The sequence below is a fragment of the Tamandua tetradactyla genome, chromosome 15, assembly GCF_023851605.1.
Source record: "Tamandua tetradactyla isolate mTamTet1 chromosome 15, mTamTet1.pri, whole genome shotgun sequence".
Taxonomy (NCBI): domain Eukaryota; kingdom Metazoa; phylum Chordata; class Mammalia; order Pilosa; family Myrmecophagidae; genus Tamandua; species Tamandua tetradactyla.
Window position 1 is genome coordinate 71,784,657 of NC_135341.1, and position 16,971 is coordinate 71,801,627.

The 16,971-nt window shown below is 39.5% G+C and overlaps 1 pseudogene; it reads right to left on the reverse strand.

Moving 5' to 3' along the window:
* Nucleotides 1–2,162: 2,162 nt before the first annotated feature.
* On the reverse strand, nucleotides 2,163–3,934 carry LOC143658049 (dnaJ homolog subfamily B member 6 pseudogene; annotated as a pseudogene).
* Nucleotides 3,935–16,971: the final 13,037 nt, after the last annotated feature.

Genomic DNA, 16,971 nt, shown 5'->3' on the forward strand with positions numbered 1-16,971 from the left:
ATATCATGGAAAAATAATGTTTACAGAAATCAAGGTTTTGAAACTTTTTGACCTATTTAATATAATATAGTTATATAAATCTCTTTTCATATAACGTGGTTTTTCTTGGTGACTAGTGAAGTCAGCATGGCATTTATTTTTCTCCTTCATAAAAAGTAGGGGAGCTATGTTTTTTGTTTTCCTGGGGACTTACTTCCACAAGCTTTTTCCCTCCGGTTGAACATGCTGGTATTTGTTATGGTTAGGGAAAAACCAGAGGGTGTCTTCTGTTCTTTTTTCTCTCTGGGCACTATTCTTGCTGGTTCAGATTTTTAGGATTTACTACTTTGCTGCTTAATTGGCATATTTTGAAGGAGAAAAATAATCTTGAAGAGTTGATTACATTTGCCAAAATAAAATATTAGACATTATTTATGGAAGTTTGAGCAGTTGAAGGCCTTAAAAGGAGGCTTGATGATTTCAGCAGTCAGAAGGAAGATTTTTCCTCTCTACTTCAGCCAGCCAGCTTCTCTTGAGGATTTCATTGAAAACCTTCATCAAAGTTCCTACCTTGCAACCTGTCCTACAGAATTCAGACTTACCCATCCCCAGGGTAATGTGAGCTAATTCCTGTAACAAATCCCATAATATTTAATTATATATATATATATATATATATACACATTTCCTTGCTTACTTCCCTATTTGCCCTATATAAGTTTCCCCTTTCCATCCCTCCTTGGAGCTCCTTTCCATACATGGTTTTGATGCTGTCCTATTCAAGAATCATAAACTGCTTGATGTCCCAAAACATAGATTTATGATTACTTTTTATGTGTTTGCATTTTAGCACCTGTAGGAAGTAAGAAGTAGTGTTACATTGCAAACTACAAACAGTAATGTGACATTTACAATTACCCAAATGATTACCTTTACCACAGACCTTTATTTCTTTACGCCACCCTGAACCAGGCAGTGGTTCCTCTCAGTCTGAAGATCTCCTTTTAGCATTGCTTAGAGGGCAGGTCCAATGGGGAAGAACCCCGTCAGTTTTTCATTATCTGGGAATGTCTTAATTTCTGTTCATTTTTTTTAAAGACTCCCTTAATAAAAAATTGTTGGTTAGCAACTGTTTTCTTTCAACACTTTAAGTATTTCAATGCAGCCTTCTTGCCTCCATGACATCTGAGGAGAAATTTGCACTCCATCTAATTGGGACTCCTTTGTATGCTTTTCTCTTGCAGCTTTCAGAACTCTCTCCTTGTCCCTTTCATTAGCCAGTTTGATCAGTATGTAATGGGGCATATTTTTCTTCAAGTTTATCCTGTTTCTTGCTCTTTGGGGTTCTTGGATGTATATATTGATGTCTTTTGCTAATTTGGGGAAGTTCTCTGTCATTACTTCTTTGAATAGTTCTTCTACCCACTTTTCTTTTTCTTCTCCTTCTGGGAGTCCCATAATGTTTATGGTATTCTTGATGGTTTCCCACAGGTCTCAGGCTGTATTTCTTTTTATATTTCTATTTTCTTTCTCTCCTCAGCCTAACTCATTTCAAGTTCACCAATTCTCTCTTCTGCCATCTCCAATTTGCTCTTGAAACCCTCCTGGGCACTTTTTTTTTTTTTTTCATTTTAGTTATTGTGGTCTTCAATTCTAGTAATTCTGTTTAGTTCCTTTCTCAAATTTCTATATCTTTACTGAGACTGACATATTGCTCATCCATTTTTTCCTAAAAACCTTTGGGCCTTTCTTTGTAGTTTCTCATCTCCTTGAGCATTTTTAAGGCTTTGCTCAGTTTGTCCATATTCTCATCTTCTTTTTGTTTCCTGGATTGTTAACTTCCTTCTTTGGATGGGCCATCATTTCCTGTGTCTTTGCCTTTTGTTGAACACTCTGGAATTTATTTTCTGAGATGTCTGTTTCTTTGAAACCAGCTGGTGATTAGACAGAGTTTCTTGAGCTTCAGCCTTCCTATCAGGAAGGTCTGTCCAAGGCAAATGTAGTGTGAAGGGTTTCTCCATTTTTCTCGACCTTGGGCTTATTCTGGACTTTTTTTTTTTAAAGAATGCACCGAACACATTTAAAGCAAATGACAAAAACCCAGTTTACCAGCTTTACCTTTTATAAACCTAGGCTTGAAATTACATATTTGAACAATTGTCAAAATTTATTAAGTTGCCAGAATTCATGCATGACTAGAAAACATCCTTAATTTATATTACACCAGAAATGTATTAATGTCTTTTGCTACTAAATACTGGAAAAAACAGTATTATTGTAGAACATTCATCCTGGCAATGCTACGTTCACAGCAGACCGAATCTACTTGGCTCACATTTCAAACAAAACGGAAAGAGTAAGATCTATGCTGGTGTTAGTGTACGATTTTGTCCTAGCACTACTAAAGAATCACGTTTCACCTTGGATTAAGTTTAGTAAAAAAGCAAAGTGCATGCAGAAATATGCAAAAATTGTAAAGACAAAAAGAAAAAAATGGTCCTATTAATGTGGCCCCAACAATAAACTCAAAGGTCTATGACACATAAGTGCTTCAATGAGCTGTTTATAAATTCTTTAGGCTAGGTACAGTTATACTGAGAGTTCATTTGAAATCTTTAGAACAAATGTTTCTGTCATTCCTCAAATGGTGCTTGTTATAGTTTAGCATTTTCTGTTAAATGCATGTGTTGAATTACTTGTTATCCAAGCATAGCAGCTGCTCTCTACTATTTATTGTTAAAGACATTAACTGGCCATCTTCTTCAACTTCTACTCTTTCTTAACTACTCTCAGTAATCTTCTGGGTAGTGATTTTTCTACCATTAACTAGTGTCATAAAAGTCAATATAGATTTGAAGTTTCCCATCCTACTCCCACCAGATGATGTTGAAGAAAATGAAGTAAGGTTCCCATGCCTCAGTAAACCAAATGAAGTAAATCCTGTATCAAAAGAAGAAAATCCACCTCCAAAAGATGGAAGAGAGAGAAAAAAGATCCTGTGCCCCTGTTTCTGTTTCTACTGGAGGTCTCTTTTGAATTCCAAAAAGCTCCCCAAATGGGTCTCCAAAGAAGTCAAATGAATATGGGACCCTTCAACCAAAAAATTCCCTGAAGACATCATCTGTAGTACAGAATGCAAAGCCAAACTCAAATGGACTGTCAAAATGACGTCCACCTCCACCACCATTTAACCCTTCTTTGCCATATTTGTCATAAATGTCCCCTTTTTAGCATCTGATAACACCTCATATGCCTCAGCTGCTTGTTTGCATTTTCTCTCTACTTCTTTACTCTCAGTGCCAATTTAAGATATGCCTTTTTAATATCCTCGGGTGAGGCATGTCTCTGCATGTCTATAACTTCATAGCAGTCTACCATGTTTTAACAAATTGTTGGACCAGGTCTCAAGGAGGTTGGCAGTCAGCTGCAGGAAGGACGAGAGGCATCTCCTCTTAGCTCCATCCATGGCTGGTGCTTCTGGAGTTGCTGGCAGTGATTCCTTGCACTCTCCTCTGACCTGGACTTTTGCTTGTACTTTTGTATTTTCTCTGTTCATAGGATTTTGTGTCCCCTCTGTTTCTCAGGAGACAATCTCCCTTTCCCAGGTATTTGATGCTGGCAGCCCTTTGTCCCAGACTGTCCACCTCTATAGATTTCATTACACTTCTTTCATTGTCTCACACTGCTTTTGCCTAGAGGGCAATTCTGAATGGAGAGAACACTGGAGAGAACTTTCTCAAATCAGTGTTTCCCAGAGAAAACAGGGCCAAGGACCTAGAAAAGGTGTGCAGCTCAGCTCCACAGTGCCCTGGGGAAGGAGATCCAGAAAGCCACCAAAATCTTCTCTGATGTCTTCCCAAATCTGTGCTTTCCTGGCCAGCCCAGCAAATACAGCCCTTCAGCTAACTCTTCCCTGCATAATTTTAAAATATGGTCTTATTGTTTTCATAAAATAACTTGCAGTCTTCTTCAAAGTTGCATGTTATGATGAATAATTTTGAGACTGTTCATGTTTTGACTCTTCTGTAGATCATACTATTTTTAATTGAGAAAATTTTCTTCATATGAATGAGTACCTAGTAAACTCAAAGCGAATTTTGCTCAATAGATGGTAGTCCCAATTCTAATTCTTAAAATTTAAGTGTGTAAATATTTTAGTCCAAGTATTTTTATGTGTTGTCTTTTTTCTCTGCTCAGAATACCTTTCTTCAACAAATAGTTTTACAAGACAATACTCATCAAATAGTTTTCTCAATATTATTGCTTCCCCACAGAAACTGCAAAATCAGAGAATTCCCACTTTCATTGCTTTCTAATAATGAATATGAATTTATCCATTAAAAAAATGGGAGTTCCAAAAAGTCAACCCTCTGCCTCAGGATAACTCCTATCACCACTTCTGTCTCATCTGAACCACCTTCCCCTGGCCTGACACTTTTCTTCCTCTCACTTTCTAAGTCTACTTAGAGTCCCTTGGCATGTGCCTCTACTCCACAGTCATGCTGACCTGTTTAATGTTTTCCTCACTAGACTCCACAAGGGAAGGATCATGTCTGTGGTTTTCCCTGCCGTTTCCAGCACAATGCCTGACATATAGTAAGTCCTCAGTAAATAAATGAATCAATGAACAGCCCAATCATAGTTAGGGAACACATAATCAGATTCAATTTGTAAGGACACTGTAACATCCCATGAAATCTGATTTTTAAAAAATACTTTTTTTGTTCTAAAAGTGATTTTTAGGAGAAAGTTACTTTTAGGAGAAAACTGAGACCTATCTTGGCCATATGATCAAAATTGACTTCTAATAAGACATGTGTACATCATGTGCTCCTTTATATGATGCCCTGGGAAAAGTACATCACCCCGTCAGTGGTATACTTGCCAGAAATCCATAACCTCAATCTAATCATGAGAAGATACTAGGCAAACCCAAGTTGAGGGCCATTCTACAAAATAACTAGAGTCCTCGTAAGTGTCAAAGTTATGAAAGACAAAGAAAGGCTGGGAAGCTGTCACAAATCAGCAGAGTCAAAGGAGGCACCACTACTAAATGCAATGTAGAACCCTGCATTGGATTCTGGATCAGAAAAAGAAGATAGGTGGAAAAACTGGAAGAATTCGAACAAGATCTGTGGAGTAGTTTATAGAATTGTACCACTGTTAATTTCTTGATTGTGATCATTGTACTATGATTATTTAACATCTCAACGTTAGGGGAAGCTGGGTAAAAGGTAAACAGGAACTCTCTGTGCTAGTTTGCAATGTTGTCTAAACTTACTTCAAAATAATAAGTTAAAGGAAATATTTTCCCTTTTTAGTTGCTCAAAAACTATAAACATATATTCTGCAAACAGCTACCTCAGATACCACATTTCAGGTGTTTGTTTTCGTTTCTCTTGCCTAAGTAACTTGCATCGGCTCATTGTTGCTTATCTATCTAGTCCATTTCTGCTGGCTCATTAAGGCCACTTCCAGCCTGTCTACCTGTGGGAGCAGACCCCAGACCCCAGTCCTTCACACTCCTTAAAGGAGACTTTCTATTATCAGCAGAGGGGAATGCTGAGGCATTCTCACTGTTCCTGCCAAAGGGATGGTCTCTCTTCAACTTTAATGTAGCTCAAAAGTCATCTCCAGAAGACCTTCTAAAATGTGCTCTTCTCTGCTCCTTCCTTGCTCCACGGATGAATGTGTGTTCCTGTGCACAGCTGTGTCATAGTGCTATTAGGCATTTCGTTGCATGTAGGCTGTGATTTCCAGCTAAGTTATCAGGGCAACTCTGTGACGCCCACGATCCACAAAGGAGTCTCAAGGTCCTAAAATTCTCTTTTTGTCTATAAGGAAGATTTTTATGTTTAAGGAGCATGGAGCCCACAGCAAGCAAGTGATGCTGCCCAGGCTACCACCCAGCTCTCCTAAGTAGCTGTGCAGTGTTAAGCACATATCTCAGGATGCACTGGAGGGATGAGACAGAGCCAGGCCAGGTCCAGATCATGTAAGCTGTTGCATGCTTTGACTAGGAGTGCCTTTAAGGATTATAAACCTGGATCAGCTCTCATCATGTCACTCCCTTACTAAAAAACTTTCAGTGGCCCTACTGCCTACATACTCATGGTAAACTCTAAAATCTTCAGTGTAGCATTCAAAGTCCCCTTTCCAATCTGCTTTTGATTTGCTTTTCTAACCTTCCCTATGTTTCCCTTTCATGTTATCCAAGTTAAACCCAAACAGTCCCCTATATGTATACCTACCATGATAGCCACAGCACTTAGCACAGTGCTGGTATATTATATACACGAATCCTGGTTTCTCTTAAAAGTTTTGGCCAAAGATATACCCTAGGTGGAAACCGCCCTTCCTTCACCTTCTCAGATAAGTTTCTCCCACATTCTTTATGCCTAGTGCTCAAATGCTTCCTTCTTCACAAAGTCTATTTTGACATCTCTCCAGCCAGAAGAGTTGGAAGAAAGCCCTTTTTCTTGAATGAACCACACATGTCTCATCTCTCCTAAAATATGTCTGTTTTCTACAGGCAGGATCCATGTCTATTTGCCTCTATTGTAGGAGATGCTATGGTGTCCCCCTGCCCAGATCCCTTTTCCCAGGTTTCTCTGAGAGTTGACTGCTAGGGCTCACAGATAGTCCCCTTTTCCTGAGAATATCCCTCAGGTGGTAGAATACACCTTTTCCCCATAAGTGACAGCCCCAACCTCCCCAAAGGCAGTTTACAGCAAATGACTGACTGTTATACAGTGCAAAATGTTGGCCGCTTAGAATGGTGCAACGAGAATTCTTGCCGGCCATGCCGGAGACTTGGGTTCGATTCCCGGTGCCTGCCCATGCAAACAAAACAAAACAAAACAAAACAAACAAAAAAAGTTGGCCACTTGAACAATGGGGAAAAACTCAGGTGTTGATGCTTCAGAACCAAGGCTGATCAATGTTCTTGCTTAATTTCTTCCCCCTTTTTATTTTTCCCTAAGAGCATTCTGAGCCTAGATTAATTTCACAAAAATCCCCATTTCAGGCTCTTCTTCAAGGTAATGTGATCTAACACATTTGTGAATCCCACCCTCAACGCCAAGATAAAGATGGGCATTGATCATTATTGAACATCTGTAATGGATTGTGTACAGTATATATATTTTACATGCAATTTCCCATTTATTTTTCTATGCATTAGGAACTATTATTATACCCATTTTACAGAATGGGAAATTGAGGCTCAGAGTCCACTCAGCTGACATAGCAGAGCAATGTTTCAAACTCATATCAGCTCTTTCTACTGTATCTAGCTACCTAACTAGGACAGCATTAACAATCAGTGGACTTAATAAATCTTTGTTGAACAAAGGAATGAGCCATAGTCATGCTGTTTCAACTCTCTCTACATAGCTTAGATTTTGCAGTTGCTTTTTCCAACTTTATAAAGGAAATTGCAGCCAGTATTATTCCCGCAAATAATTATGTTTCTGCAAATAATTACAGTCTCCATGGCAAATTCAATGTACCAGGCTGACAATGTACTATACACAATGTACAAAGTACTATGATGAATTGGAGCAGAAAAGAATCACGTTTTACCACACTAAGCCATGAACATCTTTTGGAAGTGACCCCATCCATTTATTCTGTAAAAATATCTTCAGCCTCCAACAGCATTTTTATAGTCTGTTCATTTCTTTATTGTCTACCTTATCAAAATGAAAGATGGTTTTCATTGCAGTGGGAAGAAAAGGTTAAAAGAATTGGACACATAAACCTTTATTCAAACAGATATCAAAACCAAGTCCCTCAGTCTCCACCTCCAAAGAACCTTCTTGTTTCAAAAACAGACTCTTTTTGCATTGTGTAGAAAATATAACTCTATCTCTTAATAGATATGGAGAACCCAAAAGTACCCCGTACTTTAGTACTTTTTAGTTTGCTAGGCTGCTAAAAGCAACATACCATGAAATAGACTGACTTTTTGGGGGGACATGGGGGGGAGGGCATGGGCAGGCTCCAGAAATCAAATCCAGGTCTCCCACATGGCAGATGGGAATTCTGCCACTGAGCCACCGTGGCCTGCCCTAGATTGGCTTTTAACAATGCAAATTTATTAGTTCACAAGCCTGTAGTTTTGAAGCTGTGAAAATGCCCAAATCAGGCCAGCATCAAGACAATGTGTTCTCCCTAAAGACTGGCTGCTGGCGATCCAGGTCTCCTCTGTCATGTGACAAGGCTCACGGCAGCACCTGTTGGGTCTCTCCTGTCTCTTCCCGATTTCCTTGCTTTCATTCCTTGCTTCCATGGCTTTTCTCTCTTTGTCTGAATTTCATTCTTTTATAAAGGATTCCAGTGAGAGGATTAAGACCCATCCTGAATGAAGGGTGTCACATCTTAGCTGAAGTAGCTTTAACAGAAGACCCTACTTACAATGGCTCCACACCCACAGAAATGGATTAACTCTAAGAACCTGCTTTTCTGAGTATGTACAATTTCAAACCACCACACATGCCATGTTTTCTTCTGTGAGAGTCATCTCTTCTAATTTTAACCCTTATAAAAAGTAGATTAAAATACAGTAATGATGTAAGGAAGAGAGCTGGATTTGCTCTCTTTAAATCAAAAGAAATGAATTCTAAAACTGGATTTTAATGATGGTTGTATAATTATACATTTACTAGAAATCATTAAAAAGTACATTTACAATGGGTGAATTTTATGGTCTATATATTTTGACTTGATAAAGCTATAAAAGAATAAGAACCAGTAAAGGAGAGGGGTGGAGATGTATAGATGGAACAAATTTATCAGTATATTAATAATTGTTGAAGCTTGGTGATGGGTAATGGGGGTTCATTATAGTATGGATTCTACTTTTGTGTAAAATGTGAACTTTTCAAAATAGAATTTTAAAAAAGGGAATGAAGTAGAGCAAAGAAATACTGTGACTATGGTCTTCCTCACTGACCTTCCCAGAGGAGGGTATTTTGCCACAATTCCACATTATCTGAGGCTGTGAATACCTATAATGGTAATTCCAGCAATAGTGATAGGAGCTGCTATTGAATAAGCTCTTACCATGTGTCAGGCATTGTACACAGGGCTTTGCAAGTATATCTTTACAACTGCTCTATGGGATAGGTGTTATTTTTACTCCCATTTTATAAGTGATGAAACTGAGATCCAGAGAGGTAAGAAATTTGTATAACACTATGAACTATGTGGTCAGTTTTATATAAGAGAGAAAAATATTACTGTGTTCTGAGAGCACAGGGGTTGCGGAGCAAGTGCCATGTGGTACATTGTGGGGAAAAAAAGGTCAGGCACAACAAAGACTTTCACAAATGACTGCTTTATCGCTCACATAGCACAAAGGGTCCAAAAGAGCAAGGGAAGAGTCCCACGTGGCTGGGCTCCCAAGGAGACCAAGTGCTCAGGTCAGGGTAGGTACATAACAGCTCCACATGCCCCACTTTGCATTAGAGAGGACGGATACCCGCACTGCCTGATGGCAGGCTGTTTATAGCTCACAGGGGAAGGGAACCCTGCCATTGAGCAAAAAACATGTATAAAGCAACCTTTGCGCAGAGTTCTCACCATGGCAAACAGCTGAGCTCCTCGATCCTGGTTTCAGGTTCAAGGTATGGTCAAGGGTCCAGCCCTTCTGTTAGACCTAATGTCTCCTCCAGGCTTCAGATTGAAAATTGGCACTCAAAGAAAAGGAAGTTGGGGCTAGGGAAGGACAGGGAGATGGCACCAGGTCTGTCCATGACTTCTCCAACAGAGGTAGCAGTTACTTCTGACCAGGGTGGTAGGAGTGGGAGCATGGGATTTTAGGAAGGCTTTGCAAGGGGAGTGACATTCAGGTTGACTCTTGAGGAACTCATACAGGTGCATCTAGCAAGCATTGATGAGGGAATGGAAGATAATTTCAGGGAGAACATCAAGAATGACCATGTAGTCATGAGATAGTGAACAGCATGTTCAGGGCATCCAAAGTTACGAGACAGGTGGGGAGTGGCTGAAATCAGAGATTGGATTCACATAAAAGGCACAGGGCAGTTGGGAACCCACGATGGTCTGATGAGCCATATTAGCCAAGAGTGAGGGTTGAGACCTGTGGACCCAAGACCAAGGCCTGTACAAGAGACGCCCAAGTAAGCCCCACCCCCACCCCTCCATGACTGCAGCCTTTATTCTGTTTGAGAAAATCCTGCCATACTTCCCACACAAGGCCATCCATGAATGGTAGAGCAAGAATGAGAATTGGTCAACATGCAGCAAATTCCCAACCCCATACTCACCTACTCAATAACATCATCTGCACACAGAGCTAGAAACAAGTACCAAGCTGTAAGAACAAAAACACAGGTATTTTTTTAAGTAAACAGCCTCACTTCACCTGAACTCATATTACATATTACATTTTGTACTGCTCACCAGAAATTGATCCAAGTATGTGGGAATTTACTGATAAGATGTCTCAGTTGGAAGGAAAGCTGAACTGTACACTCATTTGTCCTTTATCACATATATTTGTTTAAAACATAAGGGTCAATTCTTAAGGGAAAACTCCACATGGGTATGAATTCATGTCCCAAAGTGTAAGCAAAACTGTTGAAGTTCGGAGAGTTTCAGCTTAAAGCTTCAAAAATCAATATCCTAGCCCAGACTCTTATTATTTAAGCACAAACCTTTCAGCTTATAATATCTCACCTCCTTCAGTGGCCTACAAGGGGGCCCAACAATTTAAATTAGAGATTCTCATAAAAATGCTCAATGTATTTTACATGTTGAATAAAGAGACTAGAAAATACTGTATGTATTCAATCTACATATAGTGAAGATCCATTATTAGCGTTTCTGAATAAATCATTTTTTCCTGAATACACTTAATGAATTATTCACCTAGTAACTGGCTCTACATGCTTTAATAGGCAAAATGAACTCTGCTAATTAACGCTGGTACCATGTCAGAGAGGAGAGTTAGGAGAATTGGAGGAACTGAAATTTGCCCTGTACGTGAACTCAGAGTAGACTACAGAGAGACACTGCTCTTTATGGGCTCTAAAAATCTGTAGAAGATAAAGCAAGGGGCTGTGGAGTCCATGTCTGAGGAACACCTCAGGTGGCAACTTGGAGTGTGTTTTGCCAACCCGAATGAAGACCATCACAGTCCACTCCCTCAGAGGTGGAGTGGGGTCCCATCCCCAGGCATTAGCATTCGTCCCCAGGCAGACTCTACTTCAGTGACCATGGAGTGAAAGCAGAAAGCTTTAAATCCCCTGTCCCTTTACTTTTCAAACAGTCACAGGCCTCTGAAACACCCCATGGATTGTTAATTGGTTACAGACCTTAGTTTACTTCTGTGCCTCGAGGTGACAATGCCCAGTGGGATTCTAGAGGCAATACCAGATGAGGGAATTCATCAGACTCCTCTTCTCAGTAAAACACTGACAACATGGTCTTGATTCAAACCCCTGATACATAAGGCAACTCTTTCCAAAGAGGCATGTTCAGGTCAGCAGCTCAGAAGTTGCCTGTGCTGCTCAATTTGGTACACTTCCTTTTGCCAAGAGCAGCTCAGTAATGATGGAGTTTGGATAGCAAGCTACTGGGGAAAGCCAATGTCCAGCCATTCTCCTCCTTGAAAAATTGGCCCCAAACAGGCTACCCCATAGGCTACTGTACAAAGGGTCAGTTTTTCTTTAAAAAACATACTTCCATTGCCATGAACAGGAAAACCATCCTAACTAGTATCTTAGAACTTGAGGGTTGGAAAGGCACTGTAGAGACCACCTCATCTCAGCATGCCACCTTACATGAGAAGACAGTGAGGTTCAATAAGGTCACCTGAGTTACTTAAGTTCCTACAACTAATTAGTAGTCCCAGAACTGGAACAGAAGCCCCCAGGTCCTACTCAAGTATTTCTGGGGCTTAAGGTAGTATGCTGGAGAGAAGCAAAGCCATAAGGTTTAACACAGCCCATTTTCCCAGAGTAATTTTCATATAGTAGGAACTAATAAAACATTACTTCTGTAAAATTACAAGTCTCTTACAGATCTCATGCTTACAGTAGTGTTTAAGGCTACATTCCTAGGCCTTAAACCCCAGAACTGTGACATCAATATGGTAGCTACTAGCCACAAGTGGCTATTAAGCATTTGAAATATGGCTAGTACAAATTGAGATATACAGTAAGTGTAAAATGCATACATGATTTTGCAGACTTAGTATATAAAAAAAAGAATAAAATATCTTAATAATTTATGTTGTTTACATGTTGAAATGGTATTTTAGCTATATTGGGTGTACTAAAATGTTATTAAAGTTAATTTCATCCGTTTATTTTTAGTTTTTAAGTGCTGTTGTTACTTAATAGGAAATTACATTTGTGGCTTACATTATATTTCTTTTGCATACCACTGGGCTAGAGGGAGAGTGGGATAGACATTAGGGTTGTTCAATAGTCTGGGCGCACTAATAATAATCCTATTATTAGCTACTACATAATAATCCTATTATTAGTAGGATTGTACCTCCTTCACTCCTTTTGAAATTAGGTATGGTCATACAATTTGCAATGAAATGTGAACTGAAGAGATATGTGTTGCTTCTGGGCAGAGGCCATTGAATTACAGTGAAATGTCCTCCCAGGAAATTGTGGAACACACAGGTGGAGATGGATCAGCTGTCATGCTATGTAAGTTGAGGCTCCTGTAGATCCGCCTTAGACATGGAATGTGAGCAAAATAAACCTTTGTTTTATTGAGCAATCGAGATATGGGGATTGTTCGTTCCTGTATTATACTCTAACACACCCTGACTCACAAAATAAGCATTCAAATTTTAAAATTTCCATTTCTGTGTAAAAGCATGGAGTGAACTATGCCACAGCAGTATGACCCAAACTTGCTCACCCACAAAACAGTTTTGCATGTGTAGTTAATTGACAGAATAGTGATTAAAGCTCATGAGATAGAATTCATATGCAGATCATATTAATGGAGACAGCAAAAATAGTATCACAGATCAAGTAATTGAGCTAATGATCAAAATTTGCATGTCTTCTTTTCCTTGAAACAAAATGAAAAATAAATCATGATTATATTAAGAATAAGCCATATCAAGATGAAACACCATTATTTTTCATTTAAAAAGATAAATTATGCTTCACAAAAAATTTTTAAATGAGAATGTTTTTGCAACTTCTTAAAAATCATATGTGTGCTTAATATTATAAATAACGTTGCTGGTCAAAGACAGCATATAATCTGTTCCTAAATTTTGCCTTCACCACGTTATCCTGGAAAAAATCACATTTCCCAAAACATAAAGAACATTATGATCAGTATGCTTTGCTATATCTGGGGACTACTGAAATAGGCTTTTCCAAAGGGCAATTGTCACATCACTTCTTTCTTTAAAAAAGAAAACAAAGTCTGTGCTATTGCATTTTTCATTTTGAAGCATCACTCTTTTTACTTGAGACAGACAGAGTTTGGAAGCAAACAAGACTGCCTTTTGTTTTACACTCCTCTTCTTTCAATCTCAGATTCTCAGAACAATTTTTTTGTGTGGAATAAATATTTTTACATGCAATCAATGCTAAACCCCATATTATAAAATTCATAATTTAAATCACTGGATTTTAGTATATTAATTGAGTTGTGCAACCATCACTACAATCTAATTCAGGAACATTTTCATCATTTCAAAAAGAAACCCCATATCCCTGGGCAGTTACTCCCCATTTCCCATGTCCCTCAGTTCCTGGAAACTTCTAATCTACTTTCTGCCTCTATAGATTTGCCTGTTTGGGACTTTTCACATAAATGAAATCATACAAAATGTGGCTTTTTGTATCTGATTTCTTTCACTAGCATGTTTTCAAGGTTCATTCATGTTATAGCATATATCAGTATCCCATTCCTTTTTATGGCTGAATAATATTCTACCGTATTTATATACCACGTTTGATTATTCATTCATCAGATGATGAACATTTGTGTTGTTTTCACTTTTTAGCTGTTATGAATAACGCTGCCATGGGCATTCACATACAAGGTTTTGTGAATTCCTTGAATTGAACTGGAATTTTAAGACAATAGAAAAAGGGAGGATAAGATACATAACAGAGACTTGAATAATCGCTGCCTGTGTTGCAAAGTGTAGATCAAGAATGCTGCATCTAAGCATCAGGCATGGTGTGACTCCCTGAAGAATAGGCTTGGAGATTTCTAGCAGGCCCTTTTTGGCCCCAACTTGGTCAGAGCAGGACCTTTCTTCTCAAGCAACTTTAACCGCCACCACCTCTAGGGGTCCAGGGCTCCACCCTGCATGCCACACAGACTCTTGAGCATTGTGACTGGTATCAACATACGGTGATTCAAAGCAGGAAGGCTGAGCAAAATCTCAGGGCAAAGTCATGATGGATGACTGATGAACAGTGAGCTGGCATCTGTCTATTGGCACTCCTTTCTCAACAGCAACAGGAAACACAGATGGGTGCATGGTTAGATTTTAGAGGAACTCCTGGGAACTTGCAGTCTCTCACTCAGCCCTTTGTGGAATACAGTTTGGGAAATGAGGCACCAGAGTATGCAGCCATAGAGTGTCTCTTTATTATTAAGTGTCCTCAGTTAGTCTTAATTAAGAAGTCAGGATAGCTAGGTTATGTTGCAGAAACAAATGGCCCCCAAATTATACTGGCTTATTATAAGAAAGGTTTATTTCTCATTTAACCACATGCCCATGTGGGTCTGCTGTGGCTCTGCTCTGTATCATCTTCACTCCAGGACTGTGGCTGGCAGAGCAGTTATTGTCTGGAGCGTTGCCAAGTCAGAGGAAAGAAAGGGCAGGGTGATTGATACACTGGCTCTTTACCTTGTCCAGAAGTGACATGTGTTACTTCCTGCTACATTTCACTGGCCAAATTTCACTGGCCAAAACAAATTAGATGGTCTCTCCCAAGTTCAATAGGGTGCAGATGTTCAATCATCTCATGGGAAAGGGCAGTACTGCAAGAGCACTGAAATTGAGAGGATAGTGACTCCATTTACTACAGGATCAGAACAAGCAAAACCTCCAAATCCTTGGACCCTTGTGTGCAATTGAGCAATGAAGCTGGACTTTCTCTCTCCCTCTGTGAGTTCTTTGGGGTGTTTTGGGCCCTTTAGTGCTAAGAACACTCTCTTGGTCAAGGCCATCTCTTTCTGCCTCAAGTTTCCCTAACTTTGTAACTCAGAGAGCAGGGATTAGATGCCAGCTTCTTCCCTTGAAGAAGGCCCTAGACTCTGCAAATTGGCCTCCTTCCTCCTTCCTCCTCAGCAACAGGTGTTGCATTCCACTGACTCCCTGCATAGTGCAATATCAAAGATAGGACAGCCATCTCAACAATGGGCTTCTTAGCTAGCTCTAATCCCGGACCAAAATCATGGAAGGCCCCAGAAGTCTGAGCCTCCACTTTTTCCTTGTTCTTGATTTCTTCCATGCAGTGATGTTGACTAGTTACAGAACAAGTGGCACATCTTGGTTATACAACCAGAGGATCAATTAAATAGTGTCAGCAGAAGAGGTAACATATTGACAGCACTCAAAAAGTTGTCAAACATGCATGTTTGTTGTGTGTTAATATATTCATTCTAAATCCCAAACTCCTCCCTTCAAAGGATTGCATTCACCTGCAAATAACAGAAAGCCCAACTAAATATTTAAGGGGGTTTGCTTTTCTTATGTAAACATGAAGTTTAAGATAAGTAGATCTAGCACAGAAGCTCAATGATGCTATCAGATCCAGGTTCTTTCTCTTTTTCTACTCCTCCTTCCTTAATGTAATGATTTTCGTGTTTGTGTTTGTCAGCTCCCAGTCCTACAATGGATGCTATCCCTCCATGCCTTACTACTATGTCTAAGAAGAAAAATGGGAAGAGACAACGGGTAAGGGACTTTATCTTCAAGAGGCTTTGTTTTTTATTCAGGAAGTGACATGCACTTCCTAGGGGTTTCTGCCTATATTTCATTGACCTCAAGACCTCAGAGTCTGGAAAATCAAAATTTTAGCCTTTACAAACTGTAATTGAGGCATGTTAGGGAGAAGGAGATTGGATGTTGAGTTTGGCCCAGCCAGCCTACAATGTCTGCCACAGTTCCTCTTGTGAGCGGTTTTACCCAGAATCTTTCTTCACCTGGTCTGTACAATATCCATGATGCCACTACTTCTGTGCCCAGATTAAGCACTGATATTCATCTCTTTATGAAACCACATCCTTATGTGATGGGGAATGTTTGGTGTCCCAAGCTTCCTTGTTTGATACTTCCACAGTCCTTCTTTGGTGTGCCAGTTTGAAACTGTTGTGTATCTCACAAAAACCATGTTCTTTGATCCTGATTCAATATTGTTTGGTGGGATCTTTTTGATTAAGTTGTTTACATGGATAGGTGACCCATCAATTAAGGGTGGGACCTTTTGATTAGGTGGTTTCCATGGAGATGTATCTCCACCATTCAAGGTGGTGTCACTTACTGGAGTCCTTTAAGAGGGAACCATTTCTGAAAAAGCTTCAGAGCTGACTCAGACAGAGATATTTGGAGATGCAGAAAGAAAAATGCCCGCAGGGGAGCCTTTTGAAATGAGAAGCCAGGAAAGAACGTTATCAGATGTCACCACTGCCTTCCCAGCTGACAGAGAAACTCCAAACGTCATTGGCCCTTTCTTGAGTCAAGATATCTTTCTCTGGATGGCTTAGTTTGGACATTTTTATGGCATTAGAACTGTAAACTTGTGACTTAATAAACTCCCTTTATAAAAGCCAACCCATTTCTGGTATATTGTATTTCTGGAAGCATTAACAAACTAAAACACTTGGTGGACACCCTAATGCCAGTTGGTTTTCATCCCAGTGGGTGTAAGCCATGTTATTCTTTAGTGATCAAAATTACGCAAAGAACTGGATGTTTGCTTTCTGTTATTTCTCAGAGACATCAGCTGATACTAATTCAAC